The sequence below is a fragment of the Ambystoma mexicanum genome, chromosome 14 (assembly GCF_040938575.1).
Source record: "Ambystoma mexicanum isolate Mex_15411 chromosome 14, UKY_AmexF1_1, whole genome shotgun sequence".
Classification (NCBI taxonomy): domain Eukaryota; kingdom Metazoa; phylum Chordata; class Amphibia; order Caudata; family Ambystomatidae; genus Ambystoma; species Ambystoma mexicanum.
This window is the reverse complement of record NC_090940.1, coordinates 543,727,393-543,742,206: the sequence shown is the minus strand read 5'-3', so window position 1 is coordinate 543,742,206 and position 14,814 is coordinate 543,727,393. Positions and strand designations below refer to the sequence as shown.

General features: G+C 43.6%; 1 pseudogene; it reads left to right on the top strand.

Moving 5' to 3' along the window:
- The window catches only part of LOC138526944 (cholesterol 24-hydroxylase-like), a 309,525-nt pseudogene that overhangs the window by 103,381 nt on the left and 191,330 nt on the right, over window positions 1-14,814 (top strand).

The window sequence follows — 14,814 nt, the reverse complement described above, 5'->3', positions numbered from 1 at the left end:
GAACAGGTCGGAAGCAGATTGTATGGACAAATGTGTGGCATTCAAAGCGCTGCTCTGGGACATGTTCCACCCGACTGATGATAAGCCCCATGAATGCACCAACTAAGACAAGGAAACACCCGGATGTGCCCAATTAATCACTCCCCGACAACAAGTGACATTCCCCAATTGGGATATGAGTAAAAGAAGCTACAGCCCCAAACATCGAAGTGCTTGCCCCAACGGAGGTCATACGTAACACAAGACCCTAGCCCTACGATCTGCGAGAAAAGATTTTACCCATTCCATCGCTGGCTCAGAAAAATGTGCGGATATCCATAGTCTCTCTGCCAGCACAGAGTGAACCACAAGATCAAATGCGGCAGAGAGATCTAACAACATAAGCATTGTGGTGTTGCCCTCTGCCATAGTTTGCATTATATTAGTCTTCAGCTCAAGTAGGGTGGATTCAGTGCTCTGGGCTTTTCTAAAGCCTGATTGTTTAACCCCCCGAAGAGGTTCCTGGGTAACCGTTGGACAATCTGGTGCCGGATGGATGGAGCGGTGGTGGGTAGGCCACTGAAGGAAGTACTATGGCATCATAGGGATGACAGACCCACAAATATGTACTTAAGAGAGAGAACAGCACTTGTGGGGATTCATGCAAAGCTTTGGTTCGACAGGTGGCTTTGACGACCCTCCCTTGCCCACCAACATCCCTATTTAGGAATCCTCAATTCCCACTGGCGTAAGAAAAGGGAGCGTTCACTAAGTGGGAGGAGGCAGGGTGCCACAAGCTATGAGGTATTTTTGAGGGTAGCGAAATTATATCTTGAACAATGCAAGCAAGACTTTGGATTAGGAGAGGTACCTTAACGCACAATTGAGACACTGGCTTACGAACCCCCAGTTCAGAATTGCAGCCACAAGAGATCTCACACCCTTCGAGAAGTATGTTACTACAAATACGGGCAATACAAACACCTGATGGGTTCACTGTACAGAATAGTGACAGAGAGTCTAAAGAACCAGAAATGGTGCAGTGGTCCAAAAGCATCCAGGTGCAAGAGATGTAGGTTAAAGAGATGATTCAGTGGCATCTTACACCTGTGAAACTACAGGGCTTCATCCCACAATTTTCAGGGCGGTGCTGGAGGGAATGTGGATCGGAGGGATCATGGAAACATATCTGGTGGGAATGCCCAGCAATACAGCCCTTTTGAGCCGGGGTGGGGGCAGCAATAGATACAATGTTTGGGAGCCAGAGCTCAGGAAATATGGAGGAGTCCTTGCTGGGAATGGGAGAGTGGTTCAGGAACCTATCCTCAAAGGCGCAGAAAAAGGCATATGTAATATTAATGGTGGCCGCAGTGTTGCCGGTGGCTCAAAAATGCAGGCAGAAAAGTGCCCCATCTGAACACGATTGGGTGGGAAAAATATGGAATTTCGTTGCTCTTGAATGTGTGACCTACTGAATACAGGGGGATCACCATAAGTTTTGGTTATTTTATTTATTTTATTTTATTTATTACTTTTATATAGCGCGCCTAACCCTCAGGCATCTGGGCGCTTGAACTTAAGAATACGGTTACATTTCAGATATTTGGTTATACAGTACAGTTGCAAGTGCAGGTATGGTATCAATACATAGAGCAAATGCAGAAGACAGTATCACAGTTTTTCGTTAAGCTGTGTAGGTCTAGTCTACAATCACAGTGGACCAGATGGAAACCTAGTGCTCCTTTGTGTAGCAAGGTTGATTCTTAGTATCCTGGTTGAAGAGCCAAGTTTTTTGTTTTTGAACAAAAGGACCATAGTGACGGGTGTGTCCTTAGTTCCGTGGGCATGGCGTTCCAATAGTTGGCTGCAATAACAGGGAAGCTAGATCCACCTGTTTTTTGTCTTTTGTATCTTTGTGTGGTCAGTTGCCCTAAGTAGGCTGAACGGGTTGGTCTGGCTGATTGCTGATTGGGTTTTGGAGATCAGGTTTGATAGGTAGTGAGGAGCAGTGTTAGGCATTTGTGGGTGAGAGAAAGTACTTTGAATTTAATACAGTCTCTAACTGGTAACCAATTAATATTTCTTCTGATTGTGGATATGTGGTCTGATTTCGGGATGTTAAGAGCCGCTGTGATAGCGTTGTTTTGTACAATTTGGAACTTCTTCATGTTTTTAGAATGGGATGTAATTTTGAAGTTCCTCCAGAAGGACTCACAAGTTGCCTGGTACCCCCGTAGGCTAGAGTTGCTGGGCCTGGTTTGAAGGAGCCATGAGAACAAGGGGGTCCCCTCAACAAATGGTTATAATGTTCAAAATTGGTTGGGCCCCAGGAAAACCAGAAAAGGGAGGGGGGAGGTCAGATACATAGGGAGGGGTGGCTACTCAGGGACAACGGTGGGAATTGTGTCTATCAGAGACTTCAGCTATCGGTATGGGTGTTGGATGCTTCGGTAACAGCGAGGTAAAGTTATGTTGAAATATCTCTGTTGGGTAATGTTAAGGGGTGGGAAAAGGGGGACACATGGAGGAAGGGGAGTCTGTGAGAGGGAGGGAGGGGGTGGAGGATGGGGATGGGGAAATTGTGATGCGTTTCAACAAAATGGCAATAAAATACAAGTTAAAAAATAAATAATTAACCAAATGGCAAGTTGTAAGTGCAAGTTTTGCACCCTGCTTACGTGTTGATAGTTAGGTTGTACTTTCAAAGTACGCCATGTAAAGTTGGATGCGTGAGGGGTTCATACTTGGAGAATCCTGGTAGTTGTGTGTCTTATTTGCTTGGACATCTCTAGATATGAACCCCCTACACCCGCTCTCATGAATGTCTCCAACCTCTTCACTTCTGCTAAGCACTTGATCCTATCCTCTATTCTAATTCTCTTTGACCTGTCCGTTGCCTTTGACATGGATGATCACTTTGATCTCCTTAATACTCTTTCTTTTTGAAATTCATGATCGAGTCCTTGCCTGGACTGAATCCTTTCTTGTAGCTCTCCAGTTCTCTGTCTCCTGGAGCAACAACACCTCTCAACGCACTCTTCTTACTGTTGGTGTTCCACATCTCTGCCTTTGGTTTCTCGTACCAACTCTTTGCGACAACACCACAACTTCTCTTTTCCTGAACTCCCTTCTGATCCGTCTATCAAAATTTCGAGCAGTCTCTCTTACCATTAAATATTGGATGGCTTTGCGCTCTCTGTTGATCAACTCTTCCAAAACAGAGTTACCCTCTTAACCTTCATCATCCTTGCAGAGATGCATCCATGCTTGGCTCTCACTTTTAGACCTTTTTTTGTTTTTTGGACACGATTAACCTTTTTTATTACTTTACACCCGTTTTGAGTCGTCTCGGTTGATCTCCTTCTTTGTTACAGTGGGAAGCATGCCATTTATTTGTAGGGTTTGGGCTGGGTAGAACTTTGCCTTTTGGATATGGTATTGTTTAGAGGTTGTGTTACCTGCCAACAGTTTGTTTGCCATGGTTTTGCCGAATACTGTGTCTGCTGCTTGGAGGACTTGGGACATGCATTTTTTATTGGGTGTTTTTTTGGTGCTGTAAAAAGAGATTGCATGCTGATTCCCTTCCATCCTCCACTTTCTACTTCTGATTATTTATACTAGGGTTTCATCACGAAAAAATTAGTTTTGGGAGTGTGCGATATATTTCACAGGCTGGAGGCTAGGGATAAGAGTGGGGAGACCCTACTGCCTTGAGAACCCAGTTCTGGCCGGGGAAAGGAAAGTAAAAGCAAGAAGCAAGACGCTTGCATACCCGCTCTCGTGGGATTCCACGTGCAGCATTGTACCAACAAGAAAATCTGTTTATTTTAGGTAGAGGAGCTCATGAACAGCACTCGTGGAGAATGCCCTGGGTCCCAATCCATCTATTCTGCAGGATGCCTTGAGAATCAGGAAGAAGCCAAGCCCTGGTTCTCTCTAGCCTTGACTATTGCAATAGCCTCCTCCGGAATATACCTTCTTCCACTCTGCGACCCCTGCAGGTAAACCTGAGATGGGGAGCAAGACTTATCCTTGGTCTTAAGCCCAGGGACCACATCTCTCCTGCACTAAAATGTCTTCACTGGCTCCCGGTTGATGCACAGATTAAATTCAAATCCCTCTGGATCATCCACAAGGCGGTTTGGGCCCGGGACCACAATATCTTCAACTTTATCTAACTAAATACTCCCCCTCTCGACCACTATGCTCCTCTGGCTCTAACTCTCTTTGCGTAATGCATTTTGCTAAGCAGAGGGCAGATGGTTGTTCACTTTCCTCAGCTGGCTCCCTCCTATGGAACAACCTCCCCTCTCTCTGCGCCTTGAGCATGATCTTCTTAAATTCCAGAAGCTCCTTAAGACTCTCCTCTTTACCTCCTCCTTCCCTTCTTCTCACCCCTGCTAGTCCCACAGTTGTTTCAATTGGTGTCCTGGGCTCTTATGCATCCTCAGGGCTCTGACTTCCCGCACCCAATCAGCCCTGCTCCTGTCTATCTGCACTTGCACTTACACTGACCGCCCTGGTGGCTCGCACTTACACCCCTTGTATAGTATTGTACCAATACTAATCACAACCCGGGGCCTCGATCAAAAACAAATCCCTACTTTCTGGGACAAAAAGAAATCTGATAGTGAATGTTTAAATGGTTTTGAGTGATCTATAGATCTCCGGCAGTGACAAATAGTCATAAAGAGTTTGGGTAGACTGAGGGGGAAGCTGAGAAATTAGAAAGTGTTGTTTTTTTTGTTAATTGGAATATTTTGTATTTCTCGCATCGCGTGAAATAAATAGACCTGAATTCAAATAGTGAGATTCAAATTAATGTCTCCTACGTGCATGGCAGCTGCTTAAACAATAGGTCCCATTTAGAATCAGGGTTAGGGTTTCAAATCATACCTTATAATGCACAATGTTCCAGATATATGCTACTTTCTCGTGCTTGTGCAACGTAGCGGAATATGTTGTGGAGGGGCTTTTTGCTATTGGCCTGCATGATGTTTTCCTTTGCCTAAATAATCAAATTAGTATTATTTCAGGGGTTGAAGTGGAGCAACAAAGTGGCCAATAATTACCTCCAGCAATCACCCATCCTGTAGTCTAAATACATCCCCTCTGTAGAATTTTCAACTTTTCCATCCCATAGTGGAAAATTAAAGTGTAGAACACAGGGGAAATCACATGAACACTCTAATTTTCTACTACATTTGTGTAAAAGCATAAATACCTCCAGCAATTAACGATTGCGGGAGACATTTACAATGGTGGCTTAGTGTCTCTGCCTTTAGGTGTAAAAGTGGTGTGGATTCCATAGGAAGCCACTGCTTTAGTACCAGCATGCTGGGGTTAAACTATGTATTGTTTTGAAGTGGAGGAGTGAAGTACGACGGGCATGGTTTGTCCGTTCAGGCCCCCACGCTCCCTCAAAAGAAACTGCAAATCCTCCAGATAGTTAAAGAAGGCATTAAGTCAGTAGCAGCACATGACCCTGTCTTAACACCTTCATTAACTCTCTGTCAGACTTGCAAAATGAGCCACAGGGCAATGTCAAAAGTTCCTAAAATATCATGAACTAAAGCAGATTTAATGTAATACAATGTAAGAGGTCTTTCTGGCAGCAGATCACCCAGCACTGTGATCATTTACTCGACTTCTTGCATTTCCAACTAATATAACTTTCTGTTTTCTCTATGTTCGTAAAAGTACTTTTTGAAAATTGAGTGAGCCTAGGATTGAAAGACAATCTCATTATCACTACCCTTTGGGATTAGCAGTACTACCTCTGGTATATGAAGGACAAACAAATGTCCTAACACTTCAGAACTTAGAGGTTGGGGCTAGGGAGAATATTCTCCTACCTCCAGCGTCCTGTCTTGGGGCACTTCTCTTCCGTACGTCAGTGATACCACCAGTGTAAAACTTGACATCAATAATACTGCCCAAAATGTATGGATCCTAAAATTAGAATGGATGATTTAAAATGACCCAACACACAAATACCACCTTTCCATGAATTTGCAATATTGCCCTCTTTTTAAGTTGTGTATGATTGCTCTTAGGCAGCCTTCGGAATGGAACTCAACTCACTGAATGATGACCAAACACCGTTTCCAAGAGCGATCTCATTGGCCATGCAAGGAATGTTAGAGCAACGCAACCCCTTTACCAAGGTTTGTTGAGATGTAATTACTTTTAGCAGCCATATAATCTAGCTAGATTTCGTTAACCACTTCTTTTTTTGCATCATTGAAGTGGTCTCCATGGACACAGCAGCTGGTGAAGGACGTACAGGAGAGTGTAAGGCTGCTGCGTCGTACAGGAATGGAATGCATCCAGCGCAGGAGGAAGGCCATCAAGAAGGGCAAGGAGATACCATTGGATATTGTGACGCAGATTTTGAAAGGTGCTGGTAAGTAAGTCTTCCATTATAAGATGCTGGTAAACTGCCCATCCATTTGAAGTAGTCAGTAAACTAACCTTCCAATTGAGTAGCTAGTAAGCTAACCTTCCATTTCAAGTAGCCATTAAGCCAGCCTTCCATTTAAAGTAGCAGGTAAGCTAACTTTCCATGTCAAGTAACCTTTAAAGCAGCCTTGCATTTCAAGGCCCATTAAGTGAGCCTAGCATTTCAGGTAGTTGTTAAGCTAGCCTTCCAATTTATAAATAACCATTAGGCTAGCCTTCCATTCCAAGTAGCTGGTAAGTTAGCCTTCTATTTCAAGTAGCCGTTAAGCAAGCCTTCCATTTCAAGGAGCCGATAAGGAAGCCTTCCTTTTCAAGTAACCGGTAAGCCAGCCTTCCATTCCAAGTAGCTGGTAAGCTAGCCTTGTATTTCATTTCAAGTAGCTGTTAAGCAAGCCTTCTATTTCATGTAGTCATTAAGCAAGCCTCCCATTTCAAGTAGCTGGTATTTATTTTGAGGACTTGGTGAGATAGCCTTTGAATGCTGGTTTTATTTTAAGAAGACTGAAGCTAGCCATCAATTTTAAGGAGCCTCTACGCTAACCTTTTGAAATTAAGGTGATGTTAAGCTAGTATTTTATTTCAAGGAGCCAGCAGTGGCCTCCAAGAGCACTCCTTGAGAGCCTCAAGGACACCAGTTTTTTCAGAAAAACTCCCATTGAGATCAGTATATTCAATGTGTTTTGAGTGGATATCTTGAAAACGTGCAGTGCATTGAGCTCCTGGAGCATGGACTTTCAAAGAACAACTTTGAAGATGATTCATTGATAATATTTCTTGAAAATTGCACTTTTGAAATAGTCATTGACAATTTCTAGGGCCTTATAGCACTTGAGGAAGACCAGACCCCAAGCAGATCCTCTCTCTGCGAAACGCCTTGCTTTGATTGCCCCCTCTTAATCCAAGATAATTCTCTATCAGCTGAATTGATGGGGTGATGGAAAGAGTACTAGCTATTGACATATTCATATATATGTATATTTAAGTCTAGATTACAGCCAATAGAGCACATATTTTGGTGCTAACCTGACCCATCCAGCGTGCATTGTTATATAAGGAGCCTTTTGTCCTGTGCTTACTGTTACCTATTTATTTCCCTGCTTGCAGCCTTGGAAGGTGATTGCGAGGAGGAAATTATGCTGGATAACTTTGTTACTTTCTTCATTGCTGGTTAGTGAGTTTAATTACTTTACATTTTAGATATCTACTCACCGCTGTGATTTCTTTCTGTTACACCTGCCGTACACAATTCTAGCCTCCTTATCATTCTATAAGGTTATGAAAGTTGAAACATGTCAAATTGACCGACACGTGAGACTTTATTTGTAAGGCTCTACATTACAGGAAAATGTACACATTCCAATGTTTTACCTTTTGTATCAACTGATAGCTTTTTGGTACTAAGAAAAGAACGGAGCGTCATGGGGCAACATAGCGAATTGAAAGAGTACCAAATGCATGATACTGCCTCCACGCATAAGGATACTGGGCAAATATCCTAGCTGGTGTCTGAAATACTTGACAATAGGCAATAGAGGGAAATAATTATGTGCAAATTAGGCTTAGACAAGTAATGAAGTAGGATCCTGAGATTGGGCCTAATTGCCTTCAATATAGTCAAAGTCCATCTGTTTTTCAGTATAACTAGAGTGCGTGAAATATAATGGGGGTTATTTTCGAGGTGAAGGGGATTGGAAAAGTGGAGGATAACAGTGTAGTCTACCACTTTGAACATTCCACTTTATTTCCCTGCATTTGTCAGTCCGAGTTGAGGATCGGGGAGGACATAACGTGTAAGCCTCCCTTTTCGTTCCGCCACCAAAGGCGGGTGCAGTAACACCAGCTGGGATTTTCATGCCGGTGTTAATGCAATGGAATCCTATAGAATCCACCTCAAAGTAGCACATGGTAAAAGCAGGCAAATTCCATAGCAATCCATTGTAAATGCTACTTGTACTTTGCACGCAGCTTTTCCACTAAAGTGGTGGAAAAGTCATGAGTAAAGGTGGTTTTACCTGTGTTCTACTCCTCACTTTTCCACCACATAATGGAAAGAAAAGAAATTGTACAGGGGGACATTTTGCATAAAAGTCCAAACTGAGACAGTGCCCTCTGGTGCAATTAAGATGGGGAGGAACATGACCTGCATTGAAACATTGTTATCGGAGGCACCATTAGGCCAAATCTAATATGTTATTTCCCATTTGCAAGCTTAAAATTAGGGTTCGCTTGGTAAAACGTCAAATATTAAAAACCAGCCACGGTTTTAATATGACTGATAGAAAGGCTAATGATCCCTCCAAAATGTCAGTGTGGGTCAGCTACCTCCCCACGTTCCCACAATGCAAACTCTGTGATTTTAAAACTGATGACAAGAACCTAGATTTGCACTTGTGGTGCCTCTCCAGACAGCCAAACCCACCTGAAATGGGACCCATTTTCAAAACTAGATCGGAAGACTGAAGGAGAGAACGATTATATTATGGGGTTCCTGATTTGATATTATCTCAGACCAGGGCAGTTTACCTCCCCCTCCAATGCCTGAAAAGGCGACCATTGGATTTCATGCCTTACAAATTCTTAAAAATCACGCAGGAGCTACAGGTCGCATTCTTTAGTTTACATACTCCACCTAAGAGAAATGCACTCTACCCGTGTTCATGGGTGACAAAACACGTGCCATTGTTTTCTGTAAAATGGTGTCAGTCACAATAAGCACACTTCATATTTGGTACAATGTTGCCACCCGGAGACCAAGCACGTAAAGTGAAACTTTTATTTGTATTTTACTGCTAACATAGTTTGTTTTCAATACATGTCAAATAAAAGTTTCAAACATTCCCATACTCACCATCTAGGTACGGTACCATGAAAATGACACTCAACCCCCATAAAACCTCTTTGACTATGGGAGTGGCTGAGTAGATTTTGCGAGCCAGGGATCTGTTCAACAGCCTTTGCTTGCTACTATACCCTCCACTGTTGTCCTTAGAGGTAAATACACACAAGAGAAAACCCCAAACATCACCCCATCTGGGGAGGCACATCTATCATGCACAAGCCAGGCTCCCGTTTGCTGTGACTAATATGGCTCAGAAAATGCCTTCCACTACTCCCTTTATCTAAATGTACAGTCTATGTACATCTAGGCATATACCTTGCAGACACTGCCTGGCACCTCTCTCTACACTACATGCACCAACTGCAACAACTACTTTGTAAAACTATGCATGCCTTCAATGTACCTGTATATATCGTAACTTTATTGTGCCCACATGTAACCAATCGGCACCTGCACACTAATGTATTTTACATGTTGTAACCAAGCTTTGAATATCCTTATGCCTTGCGCCTGAATACCCTCGGGTCTGGAGCGCATTACAAATAATAAAATAAACTAAACTAAACTATGCATAGATAACTCAACAGAGCAACTCGAATAGAATTAAAGTTGAGGTCAAAATGGAAAAGATGTGTCACCTTGTGGTTCTTTCTCAATTCTGCCATCCCAATATATGAATGCAGCGTATGTAGTGTGTAACAGGGAATACGCTAGGGGCACTTTTTCTAGGCTGATTTTGTCAACCAGACCATCCTTTGCTGCTACATATTCTTATTGTAGAAAACATGTTTTTGATGACATTATTTAGAATACAGAGTGCTCTGGAAGTTGTTAGTAAGGTCGATGGGCACCTGAGGTATCTGGGTTTCAGAAACAGTCAAAAACCTGGGGTCTGCCCAGAATGCTATGGGTTCTCTTATGCCACATAGACACATCCAATAGATGTGGTCAAATTGACATGATAAGTAATCAGATCTCAGCTATAGCCAATGCCATTTTATTCTTCTTTGGATCTTTAACCCTTTAATTTCCCTACAAATGCAAATATATGTATAGTGGTTTGATTTTAAAACCTGTGCTGATATAAATATTTTATATATACATGGTTCCATGTGTTTTTACCACACATTTTCTACTGCTGTTTTTTTAACCACATATTTTGTTTTAAATATTTTTACTCATTGTTTTGTCTGCAGTGAAAAATAAAATGCTATCACTATTATTACCCCACAGTACTAATAACAATAATAATCACAGTGGTGGGTGCTAAAATGGATTTCTCAAATCTGGCCTGGTGGACAGATTTCAGGATGCCGCCCTAGTAGTAGTCAACACGGGAACTCTGTGAGGTTAGCCAAACCCATCAAGATAATCGTGGAGAAGGGTCACGGCTTATTCTCAAGAGAGGTGATTGGGGTCAAGGGTCCACAATAAGTCAGCACTGTGAAGTGCACAATGATTCTGCTCAGACACGTAAGTACAAAAATACTCTATTTATTATAGGCCCAAAAACACACTAGAAAAGGGAATCAAGCAGGTAATGTTAGCACATAACACTCAATCATAAAACATACATAGTCACCTTTAGTTTGTAGAAATGCATACAATACAGTTAAACACCTGAAAAGAAGGTAAATAATTATGCAATGGGAAAACCAGTTCACAAGAATGAAGACCCTAACTTTATAGGTTCAATCCCTATTTTGAATGGGGCCTTGTGCCCAAAAGTCACAAAGTTCATTCTAGGAGAGGGAACAAAGGCAGAAAGAGTTCTTGTGGTGGTGAAAAATTTACAAGTAGACATCTGAAGGATTTTACAGGTATGTAAGATACTTTTTCTATCTCTTAGAACAGCTTTTAAAACAAAGGTTTAAAAAGCTAAGAAATGGAATAAATCAAAGTTATTCACAAAGTGTATTATAGGAGAGATAGGAATGGCTGCAAGTATTGCGATTACTCACCACCCTTGCTCTGATTTTCCCAAGTGACTTGGCAGGTTGACTCAGAGTCGCTGGAGGAAGGTCACACTGTGGTTGGGTCCATTAGAAGATGCCCAGGAGCTGCGGTTGCAAGTAAAATTCCGGTCGGGTCCAGCAACACTTTCTGATGAAGAAAGGCAGCAGGCACAAATGCAGGCCTCTTCAGGACACTCTACCAGACAGAAGGAAGGCAGTTCCAGCGACAGTCACTGCACACGGGCGACAGCAGGTGTCTCCCCAGTCGCGGTCGAAGATGATCTTCCAAGACAGGATACCTTGATGCTGGGAAGATGAAACTTAGCAGGAAGGAGACTTATAGAACGAGCTGACGACCATCGAAAGACGAAAATGCAGAACAGCGACACTTCTGGCACAGTAGCCCTATTCAGAGCTGGCCGGTTGACCGGTTGGTCCAGGGACAATTCAGAGGACTCTAGGCTGCAGGAGTATGAGAAGACATTGAGACTGGTGGTCCCAACAGTACATGGGTGGAAGCACTGACAGGGCCTTCTCAGATCAGGTAGTCCAGTAGCGCTTCAACAGGGAAATCACAGGAAAAGTTCACCCGGTCTCTTTAGGGTCCACAGGTCTTCAGTCGGCTGCACAGCTACGCAGGATACTTGGTGTGAGGAATTCGACCATCCGCACAATGGGTGTGCACTCACCTGGGCTTTTTTGATATTTCTTAATGAAATAAATTGAATGATGGGAGATCAACCACAGAAAATGTGTGGGGCTAATCTGCGCACATTTTCCTATACTCACTTCACAACAAACACATAGATCTGTGTACTCTTAGTGAACATTTAGTTGGAACATGACAGCCAGGAGTACAGGAAGGCATCTCAAGAGGTGGAGGGAAAAACCTTCCACCAGCCATGTATCTTCCCTGCCGATTGTCAGTCCTGCTGGTGGCAGTGCATACTGATGATTGTTAATTGAAGCAGGCCTGTGAGAGGCCTGGTCGCAGAGTTGACAAAGGACAGGAAAAACCAACACCTTTTTGATATGCATCTGTGTTAACTTGAAGTCAACTTGTGGCCCTTAGTAGCAAGGGCAGTGTAATGCCATGTCTGGGAAAACTGTTTAGAAGGTATGAACATGTGGTTTGTCGGTGACCAAGAGTCTGGTCTGGACCGCCGCTTCAAGGGAGGCCTGCCGCTTTTAATCATGAACCACAAAGAGCTCAATTAACCAAAGAGACCCTTTGATCCACAACAGAAAGGAAAATGGGTGGGACTTAGTAGTGCATGTTTTCACCCCTTTACCTTTCCTGTTGCAAAGCACTCTGGTTATGACCTTACGCATAACAGAGGATTGTTGATGGGAACCCAGGATAGGTTCATTAAGTTAGGCGTAGCCTTCACCAATCACTGGGGCCCATTTGGGTTTATAAGAGGGTTGAGCCCCTCATTTGGGAAGATCATCTGAAGACTTCGCAAGGAGTAACAAGAAGGACTCATTTGAAACCTGGCTGACAGCGTCCGCCATGAAGGAAGGCCAGGATTTCCAAGAGGGAAGCAAGATCCCTCCCCTTAACATCTCCCAGGGAACAGAGGGAGATACTGAATCCAGAGGACCTCTTTCAGCTCCAGAACCGGTACCCAGCCAGCACACAACATGCCCTGCTAGGCCCTGCAAGCAAACTTCCTAGGTGAGAAGTGCCACAGAGTCTCTGACCGAAAGAAGGCCAAGGCCGTTGCCTGCAACACTCTCCTCAGCTTTTGGCTGTCCGCCTTAAAGGACGACCTTAGCACAGCGAAGAAGCTAGGAGTGCACCAATGAGCATCAACCAGCATCCAACTGAAAGCACATTTTTGAGACAGTCGAGCCCCTCGAGCTGCAACGACTGCACCCCTGACTGTTGTCACACCACAGTCGCTCACGCTGTCCGAGACGCCTCGATCCATGCTTCAGACCCGCCAACCAGCACTGAGACAAAGAATCCTGACCCTGAGCCACCCTGTAGGCCAGCCTGCCGGCGTCTGTCATGCCTTGCTCGCCGAACTGCCTGCTGCCTGATCCCCGCAACTGTCTCCTGTCTTGAACTCTGTTGCAGAAGCTGCAAAGCAGCTGAAACCGACTCGACCCTGTCAAGCACCAAGAACGTCCACAAGCACAAGTACATTGTGATCCTGTCCCCTTGGTACTTCTCCGAAGACGCCTAGTGACATTTTATGACACATTGCTTCCATTGTGCCGAGAGCAAGAATCCTTGAGCATTGTGATTAATTACTTTACTGACTACCCTCCTGTCGATATCCAGAGTGCATTCCCTTTCCTTCTTGAAAATGTCTGTCCTCTGTATTCATTAACAGGGTGGGTTGTATTTTGTAGTGTGCTAGAACTGTTGTCATAATAATAAAGTAGATATGTTTCTACAACCTTTACTGGACAGTCCCATTTATCCTTGGGAAATAATTGTATTTTCGCTGTGTTGCAACTAACCAACGATCCACTAACTTGCAGAGATAGGCCTGACGTTCCGTCCATGTTACCAAAATTGGACAACGTGGTTTATAATTTTCTTGTGTTTCTAAACTGTTTGGATCCGTTCTTGTGTACTAGAGGTGTGAGGCTGATTGATGGTTTGGAAACCGATATTCATCCGTCGACCACTGGTACCCCGGAAGTTGTGTCACACTTGGCTCCATTGCTGATCTACTGGATTGGCTGCAGGAGTCCTGTTCTTAGCCCAAATCCAGGCACATGGCAAAAACCAGCCCACCGATTGTAAGGATCTGGAGCACTCACTCAGCCAGCAATGATCCAGTCATGGACCACTGTGGGTTACACTCATGCATGCACAGCAGACTTACAGGCACCACAGTTGGGGGATGGGACCAGACAGTCCCACCCATTTCCTGTGTCCACACACAAATGGCATGCCTAGCCCGCAAAAGCTGCAGCTTTCCTGAGCAAATGCTTGACCATATTAGGGATTTCCTGACTTGGGAAGGAAGGAAGAAGGCCTATAAACAATAGGACCAAAGGATAAGCGAACAATCGTGCGGCACAGCCATTTTAGGCCACTAGCCACCTTTGATAGCCAGATGCGGTAAAAACGAATGTGCACACTAAAAATATTGTAAAGATTGTGCAAATATAAATGCTGCTACCAGCTAGTGCATTGGCACATATAAAAGTAACAACAAGACTAGTTTGTTTCCCCATGACAAAATGAACAAAAGGCCAGGGGAGTGAAGCTGAAGGCTTCGGTTCTTTGTAAAAAGTCAGGACAGGTCAAAAACGAAAGCAAAATGTTTGTGGGTCCATACAATATGGAGGGAAAGCTGCCTAAAAGGGAAATCTTTAGTAACAGTGGTCTTTGTAAGCCGGTAATGGTGCAGTCCACCATTGAGAGTATTATTGCTTAGTTAGAACATTGAAATGTTTTCATTTCTACAGCAGATAATGCAGAGGCAGAGAGTAAAAATGGCGGGTAGAAGTATTCTGTCCCAATATTCCATTGTTTCTAATTTTTCTTTCTTTGCTTTAAATTTAACAATCTATCCCCAATGCCTGAAATGTTCTAATAGCAATAATGCCCTCTGC